Source organism: Crocodylus porosus, unplaced genomic scaffold (genome assembly GCF_001723895.1).
Source record: "Crocodylus porosus isolate Cpor-Errol unplaced genomic scaffold, CroPor_comp1, whole genome shotgun sequence".
Classification (NCBI taxonomy): domain Eukaryota; kingdom Metazoa; phylum Chordata; order Crocodylia; family Crocodylidae; genus Crocodylus; species Crocodylus porosus.
The window spans coordinates 66,646,313-66,660,058 of NW_017728943.1; the positions used below are offsets into that span (position 1 = coordinate 66,646,313).

The 13,746-nt window shown below is 42.0% G+C and overlaps 1 pseudogene; it reads left to right on the forward strand.

Annotated features, from left to right (window-relative positions):
* The first annotated feature begins 10,389 nt into the window (after positions 1-10,389).
* LOC109319064 lies at positions 10,390-13,666 on the forward strand (annotated as a pseudogene).
* Positions 13,667-13,746: the final 80 nt, after the last annotated feature.

Genomic DNA, 13,746 nt, shown 5'->3' on the forward strand with positions numbered 1-13,746 from the left:
AGGGCCTGGAACCAGCTTCCAGGGGAAGTGGTGTTCCTGCCAAGGCAGGGGGTCGGACTAGATGATCTACCTAGGTCCCTTCCGACTCTAGCTACTATGAAACTATGAAACTATGAAAGTGAATAATCAGCAGTGAAAATAAATAATATTATAATGTATGATATGACATTTCTTTGAGACCGTGTTCCCTCTGCTGGCATATTAAATACCACCGGATAGTTGGAAATGTCCTTTCTAATTTGACTTGCTCCTGTAACTAATTCTTGCAAGTCTCCTATTTGATTTTGACATAAAATTGAACAATACCACCTAATCCAACAATTAACCAGCATACAAGTTGCATAGCACTGTTTGAAACCGAAAGCCAATTGAAGAGTTTATATCAAATATGAAACAACTGGAGCCTTTGGGCTAGATCAGTGGTCCCCAACCTTTTTAAGTAGGAGATCACCTTTGGCTAGATATAATATATGGCTTAAGCACCTACAAGTTCAGTGTGGTAATGCCAAACTTTTTAGTGCCTAATTCCTAGAGTACAATCAAAAACCCATGACTCCCCCTAGACTCTTCTCTGCAATGTTTGGCTCCTTGTTTTTCTTTGAAAGCGTTGTTGCTTGAAGATGGGAAGGGTCAGTCACCAAAAAAATGAGAGACATAGAGTCTAGGCTCTCCCCACCTGTGGGGAGTCTCATCAACATTCTCCACTTGCCAGAAACAGTCCATAACCTCTTGATCAAGCTGAGAAAACAGCAGAAAGGTATGCAAGATTCTTGAGGCAGCCTGGGAAAGTTAGGTTGACTACTCAAAAGAACTGTGGGCACATCCAGAGGAGTGTGCATACCACACATATCACACACGCAGGCATTCTCCACGCTGCTACCTTGTAGCACAGGTGAGGGGTTGACACCAGGAGATCCCGGTGTAAAAAAAACCCACACCTTAAAAAAGCAGGATGGTGCATGTGGTGGCAGTTTGCGCCACCCAAAACTGAAGTCTGGTCAGCCAGAGCCACATTTCGGCTGCTGGCCAGGCTTCCTGCTGCCAGATCACTGTGGCTGCAGCCACTGGAGGCCCCAAGACCCCAGGTAAGACTGCTGAGGCCAGTCCAGTGCTGGCCCCAGCCTCCTCTAACCCACCTGGGGTAGCGTGCCAAGTGCCAGAGCATGCATGCGTGGACACTTTCCGGGGACAAGTAGCAGTAGCACATATTGTGCTGTTGCTCTTTGCCCTGGGGAAATACACATTCCCGCCCATGGGGACATGCCCCGTGAGGGTGGTTAAGCATTTACAGAGGTTGTGGAATATCCACCTTTGGAAGTTCTCTGGAATGTGTTAGACAAGGATTTGTCTGAAATGGTTTAATCAGGGACTGGTTTAATCACTGGAATGATCCTTCCTTTAGCAGGGAGTTTGGGCTAGAAGACCTCTTAATCCCTTCTAGCCCTACTTTTCTATGATTTCATAAGGCCTTGGGGACAGAGAACGCAAAAAGGAGAATGACTGTATCCTAATAGTTAAGACACTCACCTAGGGTAGGGAGTCCTACATTCAGATCCCAGATGATGGAGATAGAGCAAGGAAGTGCTGAAACAAGACTACCACCTTCTCCTCCGGGCTGCATTCTGGCCTGTGCTCTATCCACTGCCTGGGCTGCACTGCCTGCCTGAAGGCTCTCCAGTAAAATGATGAGCTGTTACTTTCTATTGTGCTACTTCTGCAGCTTGAACTCTCTTGCAAACAGCACCCTATACTCTTGCTTTTGATAGAATGAGCCTGAGTAAACTAAGAATAAATTAAATCTATTAGTTTCTATTTTCATATGCCTAGGCTCATTCTTATTCAGATAGTGAGTGGCAACACCTGGCTAGAAACAGACTGTATACGAAATCTCAAAGAAGAGGTTATTCCCATGCAATTTCCCTGTCAGTTTTAAAGATTCAAAGGATCTAAATAAGTATCCAAGGCTTCTAAGTACTCACCCGGGCAGAAATCCATTAAGATCATCCCTCATTATTTAAAGGTGTCATGTAGTTCCTATGTTATTATTATTACCTTATGCAAATAAATCCATTCTCTTTGCCTCTGCCTTCTTCTGTGGTGTTACATCTATAGAGTATGTCATTATGAGGATCTGTAACAAGTCCTGACCAAACAAAAGCCATGAAAGAAACATTACAAGATGATTAATGTGAGCAGCATCCCCCTTCTTAGGATCCTGGAAGATATCCACAGAAACAGGCACGCTATGCAATATCCTTAAGAACTCAAAACAAAATCTTTTTGTGCTCCTTATTCCTCCTTATCAGGAGCCCAAAACCCACATACACCACTGGTAATTGACAAACATTTTAGCACTGTAAATAGCTCACTTCTTATCAAATCTCATAATATTCTCTGCTAACACTCATGGATTTAAGCTGGCTATATGCATTCAAAGCTTAGTGAGCACATGTACTTCTCTATGTTTAATATATAACTTTACTAAATTCTGGATAGCATGGGAAGTCAGGAAGATATACTGCATCTTCAAAAGAAATGCAAGCAAAATGATGCAACCTGTTTCTCTCATATTTGAGTGTACACTCATTTGTGCTTATGCAACCAGGTCTTTTATCATTTTTTTCATAATGATATAGAGGCACAGGTGAGGTTAAGAAATATCTTGTGAAAAATCCTTGTGTATATTTTACAAGATACAGTCATGAGAGAGTATGAACAAGAAGGAACAGACCAGAGAGTTGGCTACTGAGCCCTCCGAAGTTTCTGGTTGTTTGGATCCAGTCTGTTTGCCAAGTTTGGGTTAGTATTAAAATTTGAAACAAGTCAGTTTTTCATAGGAGTTCTGATTGTAGTCTCAGGGTTTGACTCAAATCATTCTGTGCAAAGTGTTCACAACAAAACCTGTAACAAAACTCAACTGTTTTGTATTTCATTCCAAGCACAAATCTCAGGCTAGATCTGTCAAAATGTCTACATAATTTCATAAATTTATTTAAAACTGAGATGGTTTCAAATATTTTATGTGAACTAGGTATGCGGTTTTCACTGACTCTGAGATTTTGGGGTTTTATTAATGCGAAAACCAAAGTAAAACATGCCAGTAAACCATGGTGGATTGAAACTATTGAACAGAATTGAATCCTCAGACCTAATTAATCCCTGCATTTGGGGTTTAAAACCAAGATCAGGTTCTGGTCCAATGTTTTCAAATTTTGGGACCTTATACCATATGCACAAAAAGATTGGAATGTGCTGATGATATTTCCTGAGGACACAAATTGAAAAGCATCATTAATACAGTGAAAGATTGACATATATAGGAAGAACAGCTCTTCAGCTGTAAATGACTGAGTTGGAACAGAACATAGTTATGCTAGTTGACAACAGTGTGACTATCAACCACCACTGTAAAGTAACTCTGAAAAGGCCAAATGCAATCTTAAGGTATATCAGCAGTAATTTCTGCAGAGAGAGGGACATAGTTCATCATGCTGTTGAATAAAGCATAAGTAAGTTTTCATTTAGAATGACATGTATAGTTCTGGTGACCCATAGTCATGGAAGATTAAATCAAACTGAAGTAGGTACATTTAGGGAATCAGGAAATGGAAAGCCTATTCTGTGGCAGAAAACTAAAAAGAACTTGGATTTTTTAGCCTAGCAAAGCAAAGGCTGAGAGAAGATAATACAGCTATCTATAAATACCTGATAGGGGTAAAAACCCCAGAAGAAGAAAATCTATTTAAGCTGGAAAATGTTGGGAAATGAGCAAATGAGTCTGAACTGGCAAGGATAAATTTAGGCTGTAAATGAAAAGGCAAATAATCACAGGAGTGACCGTCTGAAACCACCTTTCAATAGAGCAGTGGATGCAAAAGATCTAAGTAGGATTAACAAGAACTCCTTGACCTGAGAGATTCTCTCCAGTTCTTTAATCAAGTTCTGTGTTTAGATTCAGTCCTTTATAATGATAAGTTTGAACTGCAAACCAGGACACTCAATCCAGTTCTTGGGTTTGTATCCTTCTCTAACTGAAATAAAAAAAATATCTGGGTTCTGGTGCAGAATAGTGCTTATAATATACCTGGGCTCACAACAAGAACCTGGTTTAAATGGAACATTACGGCCTCATTTTTTTTCTTTCAGATCTTAAAAGTATAAATTGGGCAAAGAAAAGCAGGCACTTTGTATAGATGGTATACAAGTATAGATGGTAAAAATAAAGTTGGTAAAAGGTCCCCAGAGGTAGCATCTTTTATGCATAGATGGCATCTTTTACCATCTATGCATAGATGCATAGATGGCATCTTTACCATGTATACTTTTCCCAGAACCTGATGATGGGCCTTTGAGTCTGAAAGCTCGGAGAAAAGGACAATTTTCTTGCCATTTCCCAGTTGGTCTAATAAAAGGTGTAATTTTGGAACCAAAAGTTCTAGTTTTTTATATGTCTTCTTGTCTCAGACCAACACAACTGTGAAGTACATCCCTGAAGGCTGGAAATGTGACATTCTAGTTGAACTAACAGAATAGAAGGCATGGCTCCTAGGTTATATTTTTAGCAAGTGTCCTAGATAGCTGGTCTAACCTTTTTGTACCTTATTCTACCTTTCAGTAAAATGAGTTTTATGTATATCACCAATGATATTGCAAAGCTTATTTAAGTCATGCTTCAAAGTGTTTTAGGATATGTAGAAGAGAAGCACTGTCTGGGTCACATCCTGAACCACTCATTTCTTTCAGTTTTGCAAATTACTTCAGTTGGAGCAGGACTGGTTGCTTTAAATCCAGAGCAGTAGTATCTTGTTGAAACCCACCAGCTTTGTGATTATTGTGCTCCTTCTTCCAGGCCTCTGCTGAGCTGGCCTCTAAGATGGAGTACAAACTCTTTATAGTTTCTCATAAAGTGGAAGAACAAGTGGATTAGTAATAGAAGTGGAAACTGCGAGACTAAGCAGGTGACAAGAATTTGGTAACTGAAGGCTGGCAGAAAAGTTCGTAGCCAAATTGGATTGCAATGCATTAAAAAAAAGCCACCTTCATGGTTTTGTATTACTCATTTTTAACCATATGCAGAAGGTATGTCTTTATCTAGACCTGGAGTTGTTTGAGACAATAGTGAAAATACAACTGGAAAACACCATACCAGAAACTGGGTGTCATGATGACTGTACAATCCATAAAGTTATAAACTATTTAACATTCTCCAATAAAGGGCTAGGAAAAGACCCAATAGCTCACAATTTTCTTTGGCAAAAAATGCCTGATTTTAAACACAGTGAAAAGACTAGTATGGGTTCAAAAAAGGTGACAAAGGCACTGTTTTCTGCTGTCATTGGAACACTATCAAATCATGTGTCCAAAACAAATGAATCTGGATGGAAGTAGTTAAAATACTGAAGTAAACCAGTCCAGTTCTTTTAAAGATATTATTGCTAGCAGTATCCTCCCCCTTTTGAAATCTGCACTGGGAGATAGGGACCCACTTCAAGTAAATGAGTCACTTTTGCTTCCTAGCCAGAACAATTAAACTTCTTGTATAAAACATGACCTGAAGCCTGCCCTTCACCACATCATCCCTCCTCAAACTCCCAGAGGTCAACTCTGACATTTAACAGCTCACAAATTCAGTTTCTTAGCTTCTGAAGCCAACTTTGTGCTTTTAAAACTAAAATTAGGTTATTGGGAATTTTTTAAATATATACATTATATGTTGTCAGTTCAGCTTCCAGGCTTTCCAACATTACAAATGTCTTTTTATCATTCTGCAGAGATAACAACATTTTTGTCTGCATCGTGCATACCAGCTACAATTTGCAAAGGAACATATCGTCACACTGAACATGCTGCCCCACTGGAGCCAAGATAAAATCCTGTATTACGAAACTGCACTAAACATAGGATGCATATTAATCTAAGCAATGGTTAATGCATTTTGCAACTCGCTGCTTCTTTATTGTTCACAGCTGAGCAGTTTTGGGTGGCTTTTTTCAAGTATTATTGATCTCTTGCCATAGTGTGCATACAATCCCCTAACAACATTAGCTCATTTCTACTTCAGTTTTAAAGATTAGCTCATCTGGGTTATGTACTTTGGTGTGTAGGTGTTGAGTGCTAAATACAACTTAATTTTTCATTTTTAAAAGGCATTCTTAATAATAACAGCTACTTAATTAGTTTGATCTTTGGAGCAATTTGTTGCACTCCATCTATCAGGCAAGATATTCTTTTTCTGGTATTACTAATGACTAAAGAGCAGTGTTTTAAGTTATCTACATATATTTTTTTTAATAATTCCTCCACTTTTCTGGAATGTTTCTTCTACAGTGGTAGTATGAGTGCTGTAATTTCCTTAGAGTAACAGTCATAATTCAGGGCTCAGTAATTTACGTTGATAAAGACAGAGTTTTTGCCTTTTTAAAAAACGCTTACATTTCAAAACTTTTGGAAAGCTTTTAAAGAGTACCAAATCATTATTTAAAAGAAGCCCAAATACAGTTTTGGGGGATATTTCCTAAGCTTCTGCAGTACAAGTCACTTGCCTACTCATATGCAACCCCAGGAGAGTATATAAAGCAAAAAACATTATGTAAATCCCTCCTAGAAATTTACCTTCCATGATGCCCACATGAAGTGAGTTTATTATAATTATAAGGCAGAAGACAGGACATGGGGGCATCTTACAAACTACCTGGTTCAGAGAGGCATTTGATGGAGTAGGATATTGCCTACAAAGGCTCATGCCTCTCTGAATCCATTAGTCTCTAAGGTGTCACCATGTTCTACCTTCTGTCTGACTTCAGACCCCAGGTAGACATTACATATAACATGTAATTAATAAGTTAATCATGTTGTAAGTAGTAACCCAGCCACACATTAATGCAATTAAGGGTGTGATAAAGCAAGAAATTCAGCACAAAGGGATCCCAGCCCTTGACTCCAATGTGCCCCTGAGGATGGGAGCCCAGATCAGCTGCCGCTCCCAACTTTGGGGAGCACATTGGAGCCAAGGGCTGGGAGCAGCAGTCAGTTGACCTGTAGCATGGTAGGAGGTACAATTGTTGGGATTGCACATTACATCCCATTCCACCTTTGACCGAAAGGTTGCCAGGGACCTAAGACTACCATAGCTGGCCACCTCTCCAATAATTAAAAATAAGTTTAATAAAAGCCTTTGATTTCTTCCCTACTCTGCATTTTCAAGAGCTTCATCTTTCTTTTCTGTGTCTGTATTTTAAGCCATGGCCCTACAAAAAGATCAACATGGATAGGCACTTGCAGTCATAAGGAGACATGTTGAACTCAATGGGACTTGATTTGATACCAGTGGGGGAACGGACTACATTTATGGTTGTGCTTTGTATGCCAGAAGGTGTTTAATTAGCCCTAAGCAAACAAATGCCAACAACAAATGTCAGCAGACAATAACAACATAGCATGTTCCATTTCACAATAGATTTGTTCACTTAATTTCACCTGCCAGCCACCAAAGTGCTATAAAATTACTCCAAGAGCTCCTCACAGAGTTTCACAAAGCAATGGACACAGAGAAATCCCACTAGATTATCCATTCCAATTCACCTTGCACCTCTGCCAATCATAAAACTTCCATGGTGTTCTCATTTTTGTCTAGCCCAGGAAAACAAATTTCGTCTCACATAAAATAAAGGATACACTACAGTCAGAGGCCAGGTGGATATAATCTTGTTAGAGCCAATACTATCCCCCTTCCCCCCTCCCACAACCTCTTCCCTCTTTAAAAAAAAAAAAAGGAAGAAAGCAAGCAAGAAAAAATTGAGCTGAACTGTTAGGTAATGTACTATTTTTGTCTAGTTTGAAAATTGCTGAAATCAGCAATTGGAGTAGCTTCCGTTTTTGGATTTCATGAGCTGTACCCTGGTGTTCCCTTTGTGGGGATGTAATCATGTTATGGCATTGAAATAAGAGTTGTCACTATGCTGTCTGGTGAAAATAAAACTGTGGTTATTTTTTCAGTCAGCAGGTTTTTGGGTTTTTTTTTAAAAAGGAAAGACTGTCCAATACTTCTGTTAAACCAGTTTATTAGAAACCAGCAAACCAACAATTCATTTTCTATCTCTCCACACTTGGATCAGGTTAATTCTGACTCTATGCCTTTTAATTTAGTACTTCTCCAAGATCACAGATTTTATTTTGTGACCTTCATTTGACTGACAGTAATAAGGATTTAGAGAATTTGACAAAAATATGATTTTTTTTTATTTGTGCAATTTTGTTTTGTTTGCATTTGGTTGATTTATTTTATTATATTATATTTTTGGCTTGCTAACTCTTATACTTATCTAGACAGTTTCCAAACCAACTGAACTACTCCTGCTTAATTTATTTAATCAGAGATGAAATTTTTCAGCGGGACCATCAGGGCTTAGTCTCATAAGATTTTAAATACTTTCCACCCAAACTGAAATCAGCTGGAATGACAGATACTCAGTAGCACTTTACAGGAGGACCAAGTCCTTATTTATAGTTATTTTTAAAGGAAGAAAGCCATATGCATGAAATGGAATGTAGTGAAACTTCTGGGGACAAAAAAGTAACTATAGGCCATGTAGTGCTGTGCCTGAATGAGGCAAGCAAGTAGAAGAAAAAAAACAGATTCAAAGCTGGCTCTCCAGTCCCCCTGCTCCTCCCCCACCCCTTGTATTTTTAATTCCACAGCCAAAACTACAGCATAGTAAAGGTCAATAGTAATACCAGGTGTGAATCAAAAGCAGACCAAATAAACCCAAACTTTTTAGCTTGTCATAAAGAAAAGTTGCTAAGCCCATGAAGTTTCCACCAGATGCAACAGTGATGCTGATTGAACTGCTTCTGACAACAATTGCCCACTTATGATTTTGTTCTATAAGTAATATAGAATATAGATTCAGTGGCATTCTTGTCTAGTTTTGAAAGTATTTCTTCAGTGGTGTTATAAGACTATAAGGATAACATTCTACTATAAGATATGCAATTAAAATACTTATATACACAATTAATTTATGTTGTGTATGTTTGCGTACTACAAATTACCTGTAAGGAAGCCCAATGCATCATTGGGGCAAATCCAGTGTTAAACTGTATCCTTCTCTCAGCAATATTTAAGTAATTGCTCAAGTTCAGTATATTATTCTGATCCATCTATTGTAATGGGATTATATTTCTATCTACAGGTAGAATTAGTTAAAATGAAGGAAAGAAATCTAATGATCTGTTAGTTAAATTTTTATGAAACACTTCAGTTATTTCCTTAGGCTACTGTGTATTACAGGAACATTTTATACAGTAAGTTTAAATGCTGTAAATGCACATTAGGCTTGTGCAAAGCGGCTAGTATTCACTTTGGATTCGGCTGATTCAGGGGACAGTGATTCGATTCGGTGATTCAAATCATTGTCCTGAATTGATTTGGCCAAATCTCTGAATTGGCCCCATCCACTGCCCACTCTCCTGGCCCCGTCAATGTCTACCCTGCTCGGCCCCAGCTCCTGGCTCTTTGAAAAAAAAAGCCCAGCACTCACCACTGCTGCCAGATGGGGCATGATCCAAGCTGCCCCCCAACTGGCCCATGCTGCCCCCCACCTGGCCCAAGCTGCCCCCCAACTGGCCCATCAAGCTCCCATCCCCTACCTGCTGTCCTAGCCCCCCTGTGGCTGCCCCTCCCACCCCAGCTCCCAGCTCTTTAAAAAAAAAAAGCCCCCACTCACCAGCTGAGGGGGGGATGATCCCCACTGCCCCCCCACTGCCCTGTGCTGCATGGGGGGCTCTGCCGCAAGCCCCCAGAAGCCCCAATGACCACTGCAGAAGCTGGTGAGTTAGAGGTTTTTTGGGGGGGTTTTAGAGCTGGAAGCTGGGAGCTGGGGCAGGTGGGGCAGCCATGGGGGGAGCTCATGGCAGCACTCCCCATGTGGTGTGGGGCAGTGGGGAGCAGTGGGGATTGCCCCCCTTCCTGGCAGCAGCCCGTGAGTGGGGTTTTTTTTTTAAAGAGCTGGAAGCTGGGCCGGGCAAGGCAGCCTTAGGTGGGGGGCTGGGAGAGTGGGCAGGGGTTGGGGGGCGATAACGGGAGTTGGGGGAGCAGGCAGGGGATGGGGCCTGACAGGGGTCCTCCCATGGTCACGACCCTTCCAGCTCCCCCTCCTCCGCCCCTACTTACCAAAATGGAGTCTGGATCCAGCTCCCTGCAGCAGCAAGCAGGGACTGCCTGAATTTCCAAAGCTCTCCGAATCTTTTCTGAATCAATTCAGAGAGCTTTGAATTGATTCAGACCTTTTAACTAGTCTCCTGATTTGATTTGGATTTGGAGATTCAGCCACCAAATCAGGCTAAATCTCCTCCAAATCGAATCAGCACCCGAAGCTTTGCACAGCCCTAATGCTTATTGGGACATGTCAGATGGATGGTGGAGGACCAAGGGTTTCCTATCGCATTCATCATGAGGTAATGGCTATTGCAGCCCCCAAACCAGGTAGTTAGAGCACTGACCTCTCACTGTCAGAATCCATCTAAGAGGCTGAGGCTTATGAGGTACTGTGTCTAGGAGAGATTTCTATGTGGCCTTTTTCAGAGGGCAGCTTTTAGTGGCACTCCAGCCCACAAACTAGCACTGCTCTGACACCTAGTTACTCAGTTACAGTGGAGCTGGCTCTTCCAGTCCTGGGAGTGAAAGTAAAGGAAAACTCAATGACTGTCAATGCCACTTTCCCCCTGGTCTTCTGCCTGAAGACTGAGTTTCAAAGTCTGCAGTACAATTTGGAGTTCTTGGAAACTAGATCCAATGACAAGATAAGCAAACTAAGCCAAGCTGCATTAGATGTAGAAAGAACTAAGCCAAGCTGCATCAGGGATTGGGTGCAGGGAGAGACCTAAAGCGGGGGAGGATTGGATATGTGTTTTAGTTCATCCCTGTCCTTAAAAGACTGAAATAGTCAAGCAAGAACAACACTAAAAGCCAAGTAGCCAGCTGAGGGTGATTCATAAGGTGACCATACATCCTGGTTTGGCTGGGACATGCTTGGATTTTGGAGACCAGTTCCAGGCATCTGGTGGAAATAAGAGGTGTCCTAGGCATGGGACATAGGGCAGGAGTGAAACCAGCTATGAAATAGGAAGCCCTAGCAGACAGCAGAACTGCCCTAAAATAAGTTAGCTTGATTAATGGAAGATCTTATGATTGATTGAGGGGAAGGGGTGGGGGCAAATTTCACGTTGTCCCATATGGACACCCTAGTGATCCAGGATCTTCTTTCTACATTCCTTGCATGCCCTATAGAAGTGACTTCAGTAACCCCTAGAAGTGCCTTCGCTAGCTTCAAACTAGGTACAGATGGCAGCATAGGCACAGCAGCTCAGAGCTCAGTGGGGGCTGTGGGTTGAGAAACAGGATCCATATTCAGGCATGACTGCAGCATATCCTAACATACCTCCCATATCTGAGCAGAGATTCTCAGTTGTTCCCAAACCTCTCCTTTCCTTGTTTTGGAGCAGAAGTAGTACAAGGGCAAGAGTAAGTAGGAAGATGCAGAGATCAACACCACAGCGTTCAGTGGCAATTACTGTCTGAACACTCGGACTTCCTTTGAAGTCATTGACCTGAAACACAGCAAGTTCTCCAGGCCAGTGTATGTGCTGTTGAACCCCAATGGTATGACTCAGGAGCAAGGCTTTCAGAAGCACAGTCGGCCACTGGGTGGGATTATGGCTGGTTGAAAATTTCCCATCTAAACTGGTTTTCACCAGAAAATTGAGTTCTCTTTGAAAGAGAGGTTCTCCCCCTTCCCTGCCACCTCCCCCCCAAAAAGTATCTGCTTTCCTTGAAACATTTGAATTTTTCATCAGAAATATAAGCATCCAAAAAGTTGCACTCTCTGGGGCGGAAGGAGTATCTTAGCTAAAATAATCTGATTTGAGGCTAAACATTTTTGGCATCCAGAATTCCCAGGAAAAATGAAAATTTCCTGTGAAAAAGGATCCCACTTTTTGACCAGTGCTGTGGAGAATACTGGTTTAGAAGTAAGGATACCTTGGCTCTGCCACTGGCCTACTGAGTGATCTTGAATGAGTCCCTTCACCTCTCTGTGCTTTTGCCAATGAAGGAAGTGATACTGCTATTTCCTGGGATCTCTGGAGGGAAATTCCATGTAAAAGCTGAGGATTATCATTTATAACATCTGTCTACAGTGACCAAACTCTTCTGTGGCTTTTTGCCTTGAAGGAGTGGACTGGAAACTCCTGCTTGCCATTGTTGTCCCCTTGTTCCTCCTCCATCTTCTCCTTACCGCCAGTGCTTTCTCCATCAGCTGTTTGTGCAAAGAAGTTGCTAAAAGCGTGAAGAGACCTCGAGCTTTGGTATGAAAATATTGGGGATGATGGAGGTCCAATCCTGCTGTTAAGCCCCTGCTAGTCTTCCTAATAGCAATGGTGTGTGGGGAGGCAAAGATTCTTGGCACTTAGAATGGGTGAGCCAGTGAGTTAGGATGGTTCAGCATACTTCTTGCCATTTGCATTTCTGGGACAGGGGACAGCTTTGCTCAGAAAGGAGCCTCCCTTCACTGGACACTCTGCATATATGTAAATTGGCGTAACTCCACTGTAGTCCGCTGGGGCTCCATTACTGGTAGGTCCATGATCAGAGTCATTCTCTAAGGCTGCGCTGCTGGCATGTTGCACCCTCACTGCCTTGGCTTTAAAAAACATCAATCAAGAAAAAAATCCCTCTAACCTGCAAATCTCATTCCTCACGAGGATTTTTCCTATCTAAGGCCTCTGCCATTGGTTCTTGAGAAGAAGCCTAATGAGGAAGAGCTGGAATCACAGAAGAGGAGGAACAATCCTACAGCAAGAAACAACATATCACCAGCAGCTTCTCTCCTTTCCTTGTCGGAGGAGGAGGACGACTACAATTTCACACCCTACACTGAAATGGCTATTCCCAAAGAGAGACCCAAATTGCTGAGTATCTGGCATGAGTCAGAAAGAGTTGGAGTCCTGCTCTGAATCAGTCTCCCAGATGGACGGATAGTGGGAAAGCCTCCCTTTCCGACAGCTTCTCCTTGGGAGACTCCAGATATCCAACAGAAGGATACAAGCAACATAATGTGGACATGGACAGGTGCCAGCAAAAGGCCTTCCTTCAGATGACTGTGCTGACAGAGGGTCTTCATTTTAACTCTTCCTCTGAGGACCCACAGCTCCCTGCAAGGGGCCACCTTCACCCTGACCTGGAGAGGCTTCCCTTCCCTGAGCACATAGGTTGCTTGAAAGTATGAGTCTCTGAGGACTCCCTCCCCACGACGTTGGCCTTCAGACTTCACAGTTCACAGAGGACAAGGAAATTTCAAGTGACTGTTACAGTAAGACAGACTTTCTGGCCACACACTCAGAAGGAGGAACACCGCCTCCAGCCACCACGCTAAGGGAGACTTTTGAACCTGAGACATGGGGAAAATATGGGACCGTGGAGGAAAAGAACTACCAAAAGCCTAAATTCCAGGGCTATCTGCAAGTGCATTATATGTCAAAAAACTGATGGCATCATGGGGAGGAATGAAAGGACAAGCATTTGTCAGTCTGTGCCTGTTTGTGCATCACTACCCAGACAGGGTAGCTTCTACTAATGTCTGTCCTAGAAAGCTAACACCCATTCCCCATCCTGCTGCAGAAACCCTGTGGCCATAAGGCACTGAGATTTTACTGCAGGAGAGATAGGGCAAACTGAAACGTGGGCAAGGT